The sequence below is a fragment of the Camelus ferus genome, chromosome 4 (assembly GCF_009834535.1).
Source record: "Camelus ferus isolate YT-003-E chromosome 4, BCGSAC_Cfer_1.0, whole genome shotgun sequence".
Lineage (NCBI taxonomy): Eukaryota > Metazoa > Chordata > Mammalia > Artiodactyla > Camelidae > Camelus > Camelus ferus.
The window spans coordinates 47,744,424-47,761,251 of NC_045699.1; positions in this window are offsets into that span (position 1 = coordinate 47,744,424).

Consider the following 16,828-nt stretch of genomic DNA (forward strand, 5'->3'; position numbering starts at 1 on the left):
ATCCTTAGGGGTATATATACATAATATATTTTTAAAATAAGATTTTTATATAGTAATTGCAAAGCAGTTTGATTTTACTATTTCTCATCTGTTCGTTTTAAAACACTGAAGTGATTTTCAAAAATTTGCCTCCCAAACAATTGATTTCTTTGTGGGAGTTTTTCATAGTTTTTAAGAGTTTGACTATTTCATCAATTTTATTTTCATGGAATTTTAAAAACCATTTTAGAGATATGTTTTCTTTTTTCATCACTAGAGGCCATTCCATCTGCAGGACAGGAAGATATTTTTTAAAAAGCAGAAGAAAATGATTTGTGTTCTTATGCTTTTTTTTTTAACATTTTTTTATTGAGTTATAGTCATTTTACAATGTTGTGTCAAATTCCAGTGTAGAGCACAATTTCTCAGTTAGACATGAACATACTTCTGTAAAGTAACACATGGCAATCTTTTTTCTTTTCTAGGAGAGAAAGGCTCTCTATAAATTTATTTCATTATATTTCAATGGATTCATGAGATGAGCAGCAACTGTGTCGATGTTTTGAAAGGAAACTATGATGCAGAGGTCTTTTGGGGTGTAAATGCTGCTAATCTGTACCATTAACTTGATAAGCTGACTACCGTGCCTGCAGGATCTGACTCTTACCCCTCGAAGGTTTAAAGGTTAGCTTAGGCAGGCTTAGAGTAAGCTTACATTAACCAACCTCAAAGCGGGTAGTGTACAAACGCTGAGTGTCAATGTTTGGATTTGTAATAAAACTTCAGTGGCTACAGAGACCAGAAAACTCAAGGTAATAAGCCTAGCACATTCTCTTCTGACAAGCACACCTCCATGGGAAGAAAGAAAAATTATGACCACAGGGCTGAACAGTGGACACGGAAACAGAACAAAAGGAATAAGTTAACCTGAATGATAGTTAGTAAGAGACTTGATACAACCACTTTCAAAATTGGGTTAGATTTGCAATTGAGAAAGTGATTTCTGAAGTTTTCAAGTAAGTTTTTTCCCCTGAGCACTGTTAAATGAGCAGAGCCAAAATTTTCTTTAGGAATTTTCCTTTTCCTTTGTTTAAAATGGCCATCAATTCCTCTTCTGATGGGCATATTCTTTCTTTAGCTATAAAAATAAATTCAATTTCTCTTCAGTCTTGCAATCCTAGAAGCCTGTCTTTCTTTTTAAGTGACACATCCCTAAATCAAAACCAATACATACTGTTTCTGTATTTTAACTCTAAAAAAATTAAATTTTATTTCCCTGTTTATAATGTCTATTTGGGCCTCCTCATCACCACCACTTCTCACACACATATAAATCTGCTCCTATCATATGATCATCACCATTAATTCTGCAGTTGTACAAAACCTGAACTGGGAATTAAAAAATTTCTTTTTGAGTACTCAGGCAAAACAAACTGATTTTACTGTGAGATATAAGATATGCTCAGAAATGCTGAGACTTTGTAATAATATCATCTTTATAATTTATGAATCTTAATAGATTTGTAATTTTACTATCACTAAATCTAAATTCCAAATTTTGTTTCTGTTTTCAGTGTGGACCTCAGATAACAGAAAACACAAATTCTCTCATTTGTCTTCATGGAATATAGGAAAGAACAAAGAAAATCTTCAAGCAAAATATATTTTGTTAAGTTAAATAAATAAATACATACAAGCACATTCATACATTTACAAATATATGCACATTTTTATCAGTTACAAACTAAAACCAGAAAAATATTTCAAATTAATGTCTTTCCTTTTCTGCATCACTTATTCTTTTTGCATGAAATATAATTACAGGGACTAATAATTATAAAGTAAGAAAACTAACTTTTCTTTAATGTTAGTCAAACCAAACCAAACCAAAGCCAAACGCAGAAGCCTGCAAATAAGAAAATAATTTATTTGGGGTCTTAAGAATCGCAATTAGGGAGGCACAGATTCAAGTAAAACCAAGAGTGCTCTGGGGAAGAGAAAGGGTCAGGAGCTTATAAAGGCAAAAGCCATGAGGCTGAACTTTGACACAAACAGGGAAATATTTGTCCTTAAGGGATGGCTGTCACTAGTTGTTTTAGGGTAAGGGTCAGATAAACAGATAGGCTGTCATGAGTTATTTTAGGGTAAGGGCTCCATAGGTATCATGGGTTTCTGGCAGATGTTCTGGAGGCCTTTATTCAGACAATACGTGGTCAAAAGGTCAGATTCCATTCAGGCCAAGCATTGCGTAAGTTACACGTCCTCAGTGGCCTCCTGGCTTCATTTTAGAGTGCTCTCTTAGTGATACCAACTCCATTTTTATTTTCCTTCCACATTAGCAAATGGTTCACACACACTTCCTACTTATGCAGAAGTCCGTTTCATTGTAAAGAAGTAAATCGGATGTTTGGAGTTGAGAGATGACCTAAGAGCATCGTCACTCTGCCGTGACACAACAGCCATTTCTCAGTCCTCCTCCCTTCTTTGGAATCATCTCCATGACCCAGGATGGAAAAATACACCTAAGCGTCTAAAGCTTTGCAAAATAACCAGGATGTTTGTGACAGGCAAAGGGTACAAGTGTCAAATTCATAAGATCATCTATTCAGGGCTATTCTCATTTTTACATAAGAGTGAAGTAATGGGATTACATAAAATACATATGTGTAAAATATGATACAGTATATGCTAACTGTATATTACAGCTCTCTCTCAGTACAAGCTATACCTGGAGAGCCAGTGAGCCATGAGTGAGAGGCAGGCTACCAGTTTAAATTCCCTGCACCATAATTTGAAAGTTGTATGACCTTGGGCAAATGATTTCATATTTGTGTACGAGTTTCCTCATCTATAAAATGTGAGTGAAATTAATACCTATTTTATTGGGTCACTGTGAGGATGAAACAGGTATATACAGACAGAAAGACAGAGGGAAAATTGGGCATAATCCCTCTTGTAAAAGAGGCAAAACTTTACTCACGTTAGGTTTTCAGCTTGGACTCTACCAAAAAGAGTTGTTAATCTTAACAAGAGAAAACCAGTTTATTAACACCTGCAGGGCACACCACATATCACAGGGGAGAAACCTAAGCAAAAGTAACTGGAAATGGCAGCTTAGAATTCCTGCCTATATAGCATCTTGAACAAAGAACAATAAACTCGCAGAGAAATGACAAGATAAAAGAAACCAGTTTAGGCTTCCAAGGTCGGCCAGCTGTGGGAAGGTAGAATGGAGTAAGATTTGTTTGCAGATTGCTCCAGTCTCTGGGCTGATAAAAAAGTCTTCTTTCCTCCTGGTACAGGGAGGGTACCTTTCACACGGGAGTTTTAACTCCTACTTTTGAAAGGAAAAGGAGGATCAGAGTGTCTTTTTGTACCTGTTGCTTCTTAAGTGACTTTCATTCAAAATACTCAACATATTTTGGGGTGACATATTCTGATTTCCTTCACTGTCATACAATATGACAACATCAAATAGTTAGCAAGGAAGTGGAATAACAAGAATTCTCATATTTTGCTGGGAGGTCTATAAAATGGTATGTTCACTTTTGAAAACTGTTCTTCAGTTTTTTATCAAGTTTAATGTATATTTACAATATGACCCAGTAATTCCACTCCTAGGTATTTGCACAAGAGGAATGAAAACTTACGTTTATGGGAAACTTTGTTCAAAAGTACTCATAGCAGCTTTATTCATAACTGGAAACAACCCAAATGTCCATCAACAGAAAAATGAATAAATAAATGGTGATATATTCATACTACTCAGCAATATAAAGGAACAGCTAAAACACACAACATGGATAAATCTCACAGACATTATTTTGATCAAAAGAAGCTAGATACTACATTATAGACTGAGATTATGATACAATCCCATAACTGGAACAAATCATGTTAACTGTAGTTCATTGTTACATGTATTTAAAATATTATTGTTTTAACAATATCCAAGGCATAGTAACAACCTAAGTGTCCACTGATGGATGAATGGATAAAGAAGTTGTGTGTGTGTGTGTGTGTATGTGTGTGTGTATATATATATATATGTATATATATATATACACACACAAATATATATAATGGAATATTATTCAGCCACAAAAAGAAGAAATACTACTATTGTGACAACATAGATGGAACTTGAATACATTATGCTAAGTGAAATATGTCAGACAGAGAAAGACAAACACTGTATGATCTCACTTACACGTGGAATCTAAAAAAAAATTAAAACAAAAACAAAAAACCCCAAACTCATAGAAAAAGAGATCTGACTTGTGGTTGTGGTGGGGACTGGGGGGAGGAGGAATTAGAGGAAGGTGGTCAAAAGGTACAAGCTTCTAGTTATAAGATAAATAAGTAGCAGGGATATAATATACAGTATGATGACTATAGCTAACACTGCTGTCTGATATATAGGAAGGTTCTTAAGATGGTAGATCCTAAGAGTTCTCATCATAAGGAGAAATTCTTTTTTCCAGTCTTTTCTTCTTTCTTTTTAGTGTTCAATATGAGAAAATGGATGTTAGCTGAACCTATCCTGGTAGTCATTTCACAATATATGTAAATCAAACCATCATTCTGTATGCCTTAAACTTATGCACTGATGTATGTCAAATTATTTTTCAATAAAACTAGAAGAAATATTTTTTAAGCATTTAGATGTAAGTGCAGACTTCTCACCTGCAGAACTGTGAGATCATAAGTGGATATTATTATAAGCCACTACATGTATGTCTGTGGTATTTTGTAACAGCAGCAATAGAAAAATAACACAGATGTCTTGCTCCTTTTTAGACTGGGCACCAGTCACTGCCAAAGCACTTTTCAAGCAGGATGGTTTGGTAACACTCCATCATCCAGTACTGTGCAATATCCACATTAGATGTTAAGTGCACTTTTCAAAAAACAATGTTTTACTGAAGGATCTTTTGGTGGCTAGGAGCAGAAAGCCAGTCAAGCAACTAAAATTAAAGGGAGTTTTTGGTAAAAATATGAGAGGAAATCTCATGGGCCAGCAGCACAGCTAATGAATCTAGCCATTCTACAAAGGAAGGGGGATCCAACAGTATTTCTCGAAAAGATTTCCCTCCCATCTTCAAGCCAGAGCAGAGTCAGAATAAACATCTGAAGAGATAATTATCAACAAATTAGTTAAAATTAAATGCCTCATTTCCCTGCACACTTGGCACATTCATGGCTCATTTGATAAAGCCCTTTGTAAACCTGATTATATAGGATCTACATAATTTAGGATTTTAAAAAATATCTATGGTGGTGACACTGGTGAGAAAAGGAAGGAGGGATGCAGAGCAATACTTTGGCTGAAAGTAGAACTCATGAGGACTTTGTGATGAATTGGGTGTAGGGTGAAGGAGAAGGAAGAACTACATGATTCTCAGGATTTAGGCTCCTCTGTAAGCTCCAGAAGGACAAATACAGAATCTTTGTTTTCCTTCTCATTGTATCTATAGTATTCATCCCCTAATAGGTTCATAATAAAAATATTTGGTGTTCAATGATAGGAAACCACTATATATTTCTTTAAGCAGGGGAATGACATGATCAGATTTGGGATTCAGCTAGCCAGCATTGATAGCAGTGTAGAGGGTAAACAAGGCTGGGATGGGTGGTGGCAGAGACTGAGAGCTGTCTGTGAAAGTCTAGGCTCCTTTTCTTCCTGAGCACACAACTAGACCACATCCCCCAGCCTCCGCTGGGTTAGGTATGACCGCTTAAGCATGTTCTATAGAATAAGAGATGGAAGTGATGGAAGTGTGTGCGGTACTCCCACACTAGCACCTACAGATGAGACTGAAACTTGTTTTACTTTCTCTTCCCACCAGCTGAAATATGGACATGGTAATCCTGCCTCAATTGGACAAATGAGGAAAATGTCCCAGCAGATGACTGAGACCCAAGATGGAAGGAGTTTGGCTCCCTGAATCTCTAAATGAAGGAGAGTCACCCGCTGACTTGAAAATCTACTCTGGATGGAGATGAGAAATGAACTTACTGTTCTTCAAGCCACTGAATTTTGTGAGTCTTTTTTTCTAGCAACATAGCCATCCTTATTAATTCAGGGTAGGAGTTACAGAGTTATGCTAAAAACAAGGATATTTTAATAACCCAGGTAAGAGATGATGGATACCTGTGATAGGATTTAAGGGTAGGTGAAAAAAAGATATGGAGCTATTTATAAATATATTCAACATGGCTGCTTTAACTTCAAATTTCTTAAAATGCTGACACTTCTTCAGCACATTACTTGGCTTCCTGCAAGGAGAGTTTTATGCCCACCAGTTAATTAAAACTTACCTTCCAAAAATCATTAGAGACCTAATCACACATATTCAACTTCCTAGCGAGGAAAAAAGAGTAGAAATCCAAGTCTAGAGGCATTTGGAAAATATAATACTGAAACAAATGAAAGACATTATTGACAAGGAATAGACCCAACTGTTGAAACAATATAATAAAGGACAAAAGAACACAAATTCTATATAATGATTTGAAGTGGAGGAAGATGTGGAAGGCTCTTCTTTTTTTTGAGGGGGAGATAGCAGACATTTGTTAATATTTGTAAAGATTATTTCCCACCCTCCTTTAGTAGACAATAACTATGGGCTATTTACAATGTCCCCAATTTAAAAACAACCTAAAGTTTCAGCAATAGGGGTTCAGGCTAAATCAAGTATAATAAATTTACATAAGGAAATAGTCTGCAGTCATTTCAAGTTGCACTGTACTTAACACTTATTAAAATGAAAATATTAAGAGTGATATGTTTTTAAAAGGTTAAAACACAGTAAATATAGCATGTTCCTATTAATTTGCATTTTTATGAGTATGTAGAAAACAGTCTGGATGAAATCTTACAAAAATATTAGAGGTGATTCTCTATGCTTGTGAGATTAAAGGTGACTTTCTTTTCCTCACTTTTATTTAGATGAAACTTTCCTATTTTTTCTAAATTAACATGTGTTAATTGAGTAATTAAAATTAAAATTAAAAGATGCTCAACATCACTAATCATTAGAGAAATGCAAATCAAAACCACAATAAGATACCACCCATTAGAATGGCTACTATTAAAAAAAATAGAAAATAACAAATGTTAGTGAGAATATGGAGAAATTGGAACCCCTGTATAGGTGGGAATATAAAATGGTATAGCCACTATGAAAAGCAGTATGGCAAGCCTTAAAAAATTTAAAATAGAATTACCCTATGATTGAGCAATTCTGCTTCTGGGTATATACCCCAAAGAATTGAAAGTATGGTGTCAAAGAGGTATTTCTACACCCATTCTCATAAGAGTATTATACACAACAGCCAAAAGGTAGAAGCAACCCAAAATAGTCATCAATGGATGAATGAACGAATAAAATTAGTTACATACATAGAATGGAATATTCTTCAGCCTTAAAAAGGAAGGAAATTCTGACACATACTACAACATGGATAAACTTCAAGGACATCATTAATGAAAATAACACAGTCACAAAAAGACAAATACTGTACGATTCCACTTGTATGAGGTGCCAAGAGCTGTCAAATTCATTGAGACAGAAAGTAGAATGGTAGTTGCAGGAGGTAGAGGGAGGAGGGAATGAGGAGTTGTTTACTGAGTGTAGAGTTTCAGTTTTGCAAGATGAAGACCATCTGGAGAGACTGGTTGCACAACACTGTGAATGTATTGAACAATACTGAACTGTACACTTTAAAATGATTAGGATGGTAAATCTTATGTATTGTATATTTTACTGAATTTTAAAAATTTAATTGAAAATAAACACAAATGAAGGAGTTCTTTAAAGGAGAGTGAGTATATGAGAAAATGAGTCACAACAACCAGTTCAGGAAACTTTCCCTGACCAAGCCAGTTCTGCTGTGATCACTCTTTTCTGTGCCTTATCTATTTATTGTGTATTTAATCACTTTGATCTTTTGGATAAATACCTGATCTTTTCATGTTTTTGCATGAATTTAGATTACAAACACTTTTCTGATCAGACATTCTTTTCTACTTTCTTCTCTGTAAATAGTGAATGTTTAATTATATTTTAGAACTATGCAGATTTTGGAAATTTAAACTTTCCATTGTGAATTACTAATAACAAAAATGATTAAAAATAAAAACTAAAGGGGAGGGTATAGCTCAGTGGTAGAGTGCATGCCTACATCACAAGGTCCTGGGTTCAACCTCCAGTACCTCCATTAAGGATAAATAAATAAATAAATACCTAATTACCCCAAAATTTAAAATAAATAAATAAATAAAGACTAATGTTTCCATACAAATTAAAAAAAATTTTTTTGTTCTAGTCCTGTGAAAAATTCCATTGGTAATTTGATAGGGATTGCATTAAATCTATAGATTGCCTTGGGTAATACAATCATTTAAATAATATTGATTCTCCTAATCCAAGACATGGTATATCTTTCCATCTCTTTGTGACATCTTCAATTTCCTTCATCAGTGTTTTATTGTTTTCAGAGCACAGGCCTCTTGTCTCTTTAGGTAGGTTTATTCCTGGGTATTTTATTCTTTTTGCTGTGATTGTAAATGGAATTACTCCCTTCATTTCTCTTTATTTGTATGGAAACACAAAAGACCCTGAATTGTCAAACAATCTTCAGAGAGAAGAACAGAGCTAGAGGAATCATACTCCCTGAATCCGGACTACAAAGCTACAGTAATAGTATGTACAAAAACAGACCCATAGATCAATGGAACAGGATAGAAAGCCCAGAAATAAACCCATGAACTTATGGTCAATTAATCTATGATGATGAAGACAAGAAAATACACTTGTGAAAAGACAGTAGCTTCAATAAGTGGTGCTGGGAAAACTGGACAGCTACATGTAAAAGAATGAAATCAGAACATTCTCTAACATCATATACAAAAATGGACTAAAAATGGATTAAAGACCTAAATGTAAGACTGGATACTATAAAACTCTGAGAGGAAAACACAGGCAGAACACTCTGAGATAAATCATAGCGATATTGTTTTGGACCCGTTGCCTAGAGTAATGGAAATAAAAACAAAAATAAACAAATGGGACCTAATTAAACTGAAAAGCTTTTGTACAGCAAAAGAAACCATCAACAACATGAACAGACAACCTACAGGTTGAGTGAAAACATTTTCAAACGATGCTACCAACAAGGGATTAATTTCCAAAAATAGAAATAGCTCATACAACTTAACAGCAAAAAAGTGAACAACCCAATCAAAAAATGCACAGAAAAATGATTATAAATCAATAAAAAATGTTAAAAATAAATAAATAAATAAATAGAATTAAAAAAAAAAATGCACAGAAGACCTAAGCAGGCATTTCTCTGAAGAAGATATACAGGTAGCCAACAAGCACATGAAAAGATGCTCAATATTGTTAATTATTAGAGAAATGCAAACCAAAACCACAATGAGGTATCCCCTCACACCAGTCAGAATGGCCATCATTAAAAAGTCTACAAATTATAAATGCTGGAGAGGGTGTGGAGAAAAAGGAATGCTCCTACACTGTTGGTAGGAATGTCAATTGGTGCAGTCACTATGGAAAACATTCCAGAGATTCCTTAAAAAACTAAAAACAGAGTTACCATACAATCCAGCAATCCCACTCCTGGGCACATATCTGGAGAAAACTCTAATTAGAAAAGATACATGCACCCCAGTGTTCACAGCAGCACTATCTATAATAGCAAAGACATGGAAGCAACCTAAATGTCCATCAACAGATAAATGCATAAAGAAGATGTAATATATATATATACATATATATATATAGACACACACACACATATATATATAGACACACACACATATATATACAATGAAATACTACTCAGCCTTAAAAAAGAATGATATAATGCCATTTGCAGCAACACAGATGGATCTAGAGATTATCATACTAAAGTGAATTAAGTCAGACAGAGAAAGACAAATATCATATGAAATCACTTATATGTGGAATCTTAAAAAAAATGATACAAATGAACTTATTTCCAAAACAGAAATAGACTCACAGACATAGAAAACAAACTTATGGTTACCAAAGGGGAAAGTGGGGGAGGGATAAATTAGAAGTTTGGGATTAACACATACACACTACTATATATAAAATAGATAAACAACAAGGACTTACTGTATAGCACAGGGAATTATATTCAGTACCTTGTAATAACCTAAAATGGAAAAGAATCTGAAAAAGAATATATATATATGAATTACTTTGCTGTACACCTGAAACTAACAATAATTAATAATACTTCAATTTTTTAAATGATTTAAAAATAAAAAGATAAAAACTAGTGGAAGCACCAGCTGCAGGTTCTGGATTTTCACATTCCCCAGTCTAAGATATTCTTTTAAGGTCTGCTCAGTTGTTATTCAGGATTACAGTAAATGACACAAAAGATTTAATTCACAAATAAAAATTTAGCTCTTCCTCACACAGTCAACTAGTGTAAATAACAAAATTCCATTAAAATCGATCTGGAGAAAGGGTTTAAATCCCTTGTCTTTTGCCTGCAATTTGCCTGAGGCCTGGTTGAGACAATTGCCTGCTCCTGTTACTCTGTAGTTCCCTTCCCCTCCTTTCTCAATCATCGAAATTTATTCCCTTCAGCTTGGGTCATCCAGGAGGGTTGGAAGTCTCGGTTACAATAGTATGTGTGCTCAATGCTTGCTGAAATTTTTCTTCTTTAAATAAACCAAAAATACCATATTTAATAAGAAAAATTCAATATAATAGAGAGGAGAGAAGAAGAAAGGAAGGCAATTGATGTTTGTCAAGACTATACTTTGTGCCAAATTCCATGTGAAAGTATACTTTAATATCATAACATAGTTATTGTTATGCAACTCTTACCGTTAAGAGTACAATGCTTGTTTCCTCATTCGGTGCATGAAATTTTATCTATTTATCCTATGTGTACTAAGGGAAATTAAACTTCAGTTTATTCACAGATTTTGTAATACTTAACTAGCTACTATGCAACTTTACAGATCCTGGTTATAATTAACGCAATCAATATGAAAGACTATTTAGACTATCTCCAGTTGAGGAAAAAGGCACTTGTATTTGTTTTAAAATCAATTATGGTGCATGTAAAAATAAATGATGATTATAGGAGAAATATTTTTAAAATGCATTATAGAACTAGACTTCTTCTGTGACTGTTTCCTGAACTCACAACCCTTCCCAGCAGAATAAACTTATCAATTAACCTTTATTTGAAATGTGTTTAATTATTTCATCACAGAATTCTTGTAGCAAGTATGCTAATGAAGTAGGAATATTGCCTCTCAATGAAATTTATGTGCCAATTAGGTGTTATCTGGGGTAAGCTAATGCAAATGCAACCTATTTTTTGTTACAATTAAATATTCACCGTAATAGAATTTAAAATGTAGCTTGGAAAAAACCTCCTAAATGTAAACTATTTGTGCAATAATTTTCTAGTACCTCCCTCCTCAGACTGATAAAAGCCACATTAGCACATATCTAAGATAGCAGCATTCCAAGTTCTTTCTGGTTTCTCCTGGGAATCACACAGCTTCATTTTTCACTTAGAAATCCCATTAACCCAACCAAATTATAGCACTTTAACATTGCCCCAAGTCCCTTGCACATTGTACAAACATGTTCACAAAATGAACATAATACATCTATGTTAAATCACATGCTTTTCACAAAACGATTGTATGTGGTGTATTTACTAATACCTGATATTAAGGCATTTAGAAAATATTTTTTGATGAATAGATACTGTGCAAATGGAGGTCAAAAACAGTGAGTTACATAAATCAACATTGTAAATAACTTCCAAAAGTGAAAAAGAACTTTTGTCAAAAAGTTTCTTCTTCTAATTGTTATTTCTAGGAGCTTCACTCTCAGGGGGAGGGTTCAGTCCTCTGTGCCAAAGGATGTAAATTGTTTTCCTTCTAACTAAATGGAAACAAAGATATTCTATGTGGTCTGATTTGGAAGACTCAAATATAGTGATGTTTCTTTTGCCCAAATTAAATCTATAAATTTCAAGGCAACTCCACTTAAAATCCCAATTGGATTTTTTAAAAAAATAGAACTTGACAAGATAATTTTAAAGTTCCTTTGATTCACTGGAGCATTGTTTGTTATGGCAAGGGACTGGGAACTACTTAAATGTGCTTTGGAAGGAAACAATAGGATGCTAAGTAGTTATTAAAAAGAATGAGGCAGAACTATAAATATTGACATTGAAAGCTTTCCAAGATCTATTGTTCAATGAAAAAAGCAAAGTGCAGAACAGAACACAATCAGGGCCAAAAAGGAAAGGATTTGTATATGTACCTATGTACATGTACACACACACACAACACACATACATATACACATATGCATATGTGTATATGTACACATATGTGTATACATGTATGTATTTATATCAGAGTTTAGTACATGATAAAGTGACATTTCAAGTCAGTGAAGGAAAAGATGATTCCGTAAATGATGTTGGGATCACTGGCTATGGATTTGAAAAGTCAAAATTTTATTTATATCCCAACCTAACAACTAAATGTTTAGGAGTGAGGGTATAGCTCAGTGGTAGAGTATGTGCTTAGCATGTACGAGTTCTTCGGTTCAATCCCCAGTAACTCCATTAAAATAAATAAATAAAAAACTAATTACCACCCGCCCCCCGAAAAAAAGGAGAAAAATTTAAAAGTTACCTGGATTAATTATTATCTTTGGGAGGGAGGGTATAGCTCACTGGTAGAGTGCATGCTTAACATGCTTAAAACTTTAAAAAATAAACCTAATTACCCCCCTCCATTAGAAAATCTTGTTCTTGGCTTTAAGAAATTCACAATTAGCAGAATAAATAAAGTCTTAAGAAATAAATGTTTTTTAAAAATGTTACAAAGAAAATATAAAACAATATTTTCTTGGGCATGTAATGTTTAAGGGAATAACTAAATCTGATATCCATAAGAAAAAGATTGACCATCAGATTTCATAAAAATTTCAGGCTTTGATGTGGTAAAAAGATATAACAGATAAAAAAGATGTAGATTATTTACACACACACACACACATACACACAGGCACATGCACTTGCACCACACAGAAACCATCCCAAAAAATGATCTTGAAAAAGAAACTTAAATCATCTGAAGCCTATGAAATGTTGTACTTCCCACTAGTAATTAGGAAAATGCCATTTTAAAATAATGTGATGTTTTCGTTATCCATGCAAAGATTTTAAAAATTGATACTATCCTGTATTAATGAGAAGTGAAGAAAAAAAGCACTCAGATATTTTGTTTTAACAAAGTGTAAATTCATGTAGCATTTTTTGGGAGGCAAATTGGACAATGATCATCAAAATTTTAAGTGTCCATAAGTATTAACTCAGAATGCCAAATCTAGAAATTTGTCAACGAAAAATATTCACACATATGCACAAAAATGCATGAATAAGGATGTTTAGTAGGAGCAATGCTTGCAGAAGCAAGACACTGGAAACAACCTAAGTGATTGTCATTAGAAGACTATTAAAGGAACATTAGAGGATATAAATGATTGTGGTTACACACAATGTATTCCATATAGAGTAAGTGGTTGTACTTACGTTCAATATATTACATTTTATGGAATATTATGAATCCATTAAAAAGAAAAGAATACTATAGCTTTACATATATTAATATGTAAAGATCTCTAAGGTATACTATTAAGTGAAAAATCAATGTCTGGCACAATGGTATAATGATTCCTTTGTGTTAACTTTTAAAACAAAAGAAAAACCTATGTAGATAGTATATGTTAATAAATATAATTTTTTTCCAGGAAGAATCACATTCTATCATGTTGTTCTTTTCTTTTTTTTGTTTTTAATTTTTTTTTTTTTATTGAAGTATAGTTGATTTACAATGTTGTGTTAATTCCTTTTTTTTTTTTAACTGTTTCCATTTTCTAGCCATGAGTGGTTGGTTACTTTTTATTTTAAAAATATCAATAGATGGGCAGTGGGATTATCGGCTCCTCTTTTCTCTGAATTTTACAAAAATTAACAAACATTATTTTAAAATAACATTTAAAAGAAGAGAAAACTTTAAAGTAAAAAATAAAAATGAATCTGACCCTTGCGATGTATTGTTACATGAAGAGAGAAAGTTGTATAGCAAATGTATTGTAAGATCCACTTTATTAATTAAAAACAAAGAAAACACACACATGGAACTACATATTTGTATAAATATGGATAGCTAGCTATAGATATAGATAAATGTATAGATATTTATACAAATATTGATATATATGTACACCCATAAACCAAGCTGTAAATAGGGATGATTAATGGAGACGGACGTGATACTGGGGGATTAGATGAAGGAGGACCGCATACACTTTGTACTTCTGTATTGTAGTCTTTAAGTTTTTCTTATTCCTTATAATTTTACAGATTCACTAGTGTTTATCTAGGACTTTCTCTCTGATCTATTTTTTAATTTATTTTTAGGCAGCTTTATTGAGATATAATTCACGTAACATACATAATTATTCACCCCCTGTTAATTATATATTTGGAATGTCTCAAACTAGCCTGCATGTTTCTCAACTGCTTTTTCATATTTTTAAAGCAATCTTTTTGACTCTGTGGGTTCTTGGGATGAATTGATCTGTAGTATTTCCCAAGTCTTTTTTCTTTTTTTAATACAGTGTTCATTCCAGAATTTATCTTGTTTATTGAGATTTTTATTTCACTATGATTTTCCCTTCCAGTATATTTCATTATTCTGTTCTCTTTCATGAACGTTCTTCCTTCACTCCTTTGGGAATCTTAAACTTTTTTTCTTTTCTCTATCCTCCGTTCCCTCAGGAGTGCATCTTCCATTTGTACTTTGAACTTTAGTTTGCAGATTCATCCTGTGGAATGTTTCTTACTACTGTTTTCCATTGTTTGGTCCCACCCATCCATGTTGTCATCTTGCAGTGTCTTCCCCACGACTGACCAGGGCACCCTGTCAATAGACAGAACCCAACTCCTAGTTTAGCCCACTTGTGATCCTGCCTTAGAAAGAGCAGCCAGTCCAGAACTGATTCCCCACTTCCCTCTGACTGTCTTAGGAGACTTCTGTGGGAAATACAACCTTATAGAAATGCTGCCTTGCAGCTTCCTCCCTCTTGTAGAATGGTGTCCCTGGACGTCTGGGGTGTGTCTGCCACTCCCCTGTCCCTTGCTGCAACGATCAGTAATCTGAATATAGGCTGTAGCTAATTAGGCTTTCACAATATAGTATCGCCTTCTGCAGCACAGAATTGGTTTTTGTTAAATGGGCATCCTGAGACAGAGTCCTCCAGCTTTTACGTACCCTGTATATCTTGGGCCTCACTACTTAGAGACCACAGTGGAAAGCCTCAGGACTAGTAGGAAAATTAATGGTCTTAACTTCTACAAGCCCATCCCTGCTTATTTGCCCCTCATTTACTCCTCCTTTCCTTCACTTGTATTATTGCGGGAAGTCTGTCCTCAGCTCTCACTAAAACGAAAACTCTGAGAAGGCAGGACTGAAGTCTCATTCATCTTTATACACTGCACATCACACAATCCTTTGGTCAAAGGATATGGTCTTCTTATATTTTTATGGAGATGGGCCTTGCTATTTGCTGGGAACTGTGTTAGAGCTAAGGATTTCATTATGGGCAAGACCCAGTCTCTGCTCGCAAAGCGCTTACAGCCGGATAGAGATTTCTGAAAACCAAGCTAGCAATTGTAAGAGCTGATGGGTTTAGAAAAGAATGCTGTTGAACATGGTGCAGGGTATCAAATAAAGATTTGTGGGAGCTTCCATTTTGGCAAACACCTGGAGATTCAGGGAGAGCGGCTCACTCAGAGAGCACGGTAGCTCACGGCTCCTCTCCCCATAACTTGCTCTGTGCCCTACCTCTTCCACCTGGCTGTTCCCAAGTTATATCCTTTTTTGTAGTAAACCAGTGATGTAATACTGAAGTGGGAAAACATAATAAAAAAGTAGAAAGAAGGAAATGTCACCGTAAAGGTATCAGTGAATGAAATCAATTTTCATCATATATACTGGGATGAAGAAAATTGATTAAAATAATAAAAGAGAAAATACCTTAGGAAAAAAAAAGAATCAATGTAAAATGAGAACAAAAGGAATTCAAAATAAAGATCTCTTTAAAAAAATATTTGTGGACTCCAAGGACACTGCTCTGAGTGTCATTGCCCTGACATGTTTATATTTGGACCCTGACCTATACCAGCTCAGTAATCCCCCTTCCTCACTTCCCACCCAACCCTGACCCCTCACTCAAGTTTTTGCTCTGTTGTACTCATTCCAGCACCCTGTTAATGCTTGTTCTTTCAACACCTGCAGATGGGGAAACAGGGAATGCACCCCTCTTGCTTACTGAGAGTCTGCATATAGTAGACACTCATGTTTATTTCTTGAATGACTAAATGAAAGGAAGTATTTGGAACTGAAGCTTTATGTCATTCGTTCCACACAGAAACTTGTCCCCACCATTCCACAAGCCCAAAGTAACTCTGTAGTCTCAACCAGACTCTGCCCACTTCCTGACGCTCCCCCATGTTCCCAAGTGTGCTCCAGCACTACTGGGCCTGGAAGCATTTTTAAATCACTTAAATTGTGATGGTTGCACAGCAGTATAAAATTACTAACACTCATCAAACCATACACTTACAATAAATGGATTGCATGGTCTGTAAATTATATCTCAATAAAGCTTTTAGAAGTTAAAAAGAAGAGCAGATTATGAATAGCTCTGGGAGCCAAGCTGCAGTGTCTGCCACAGAA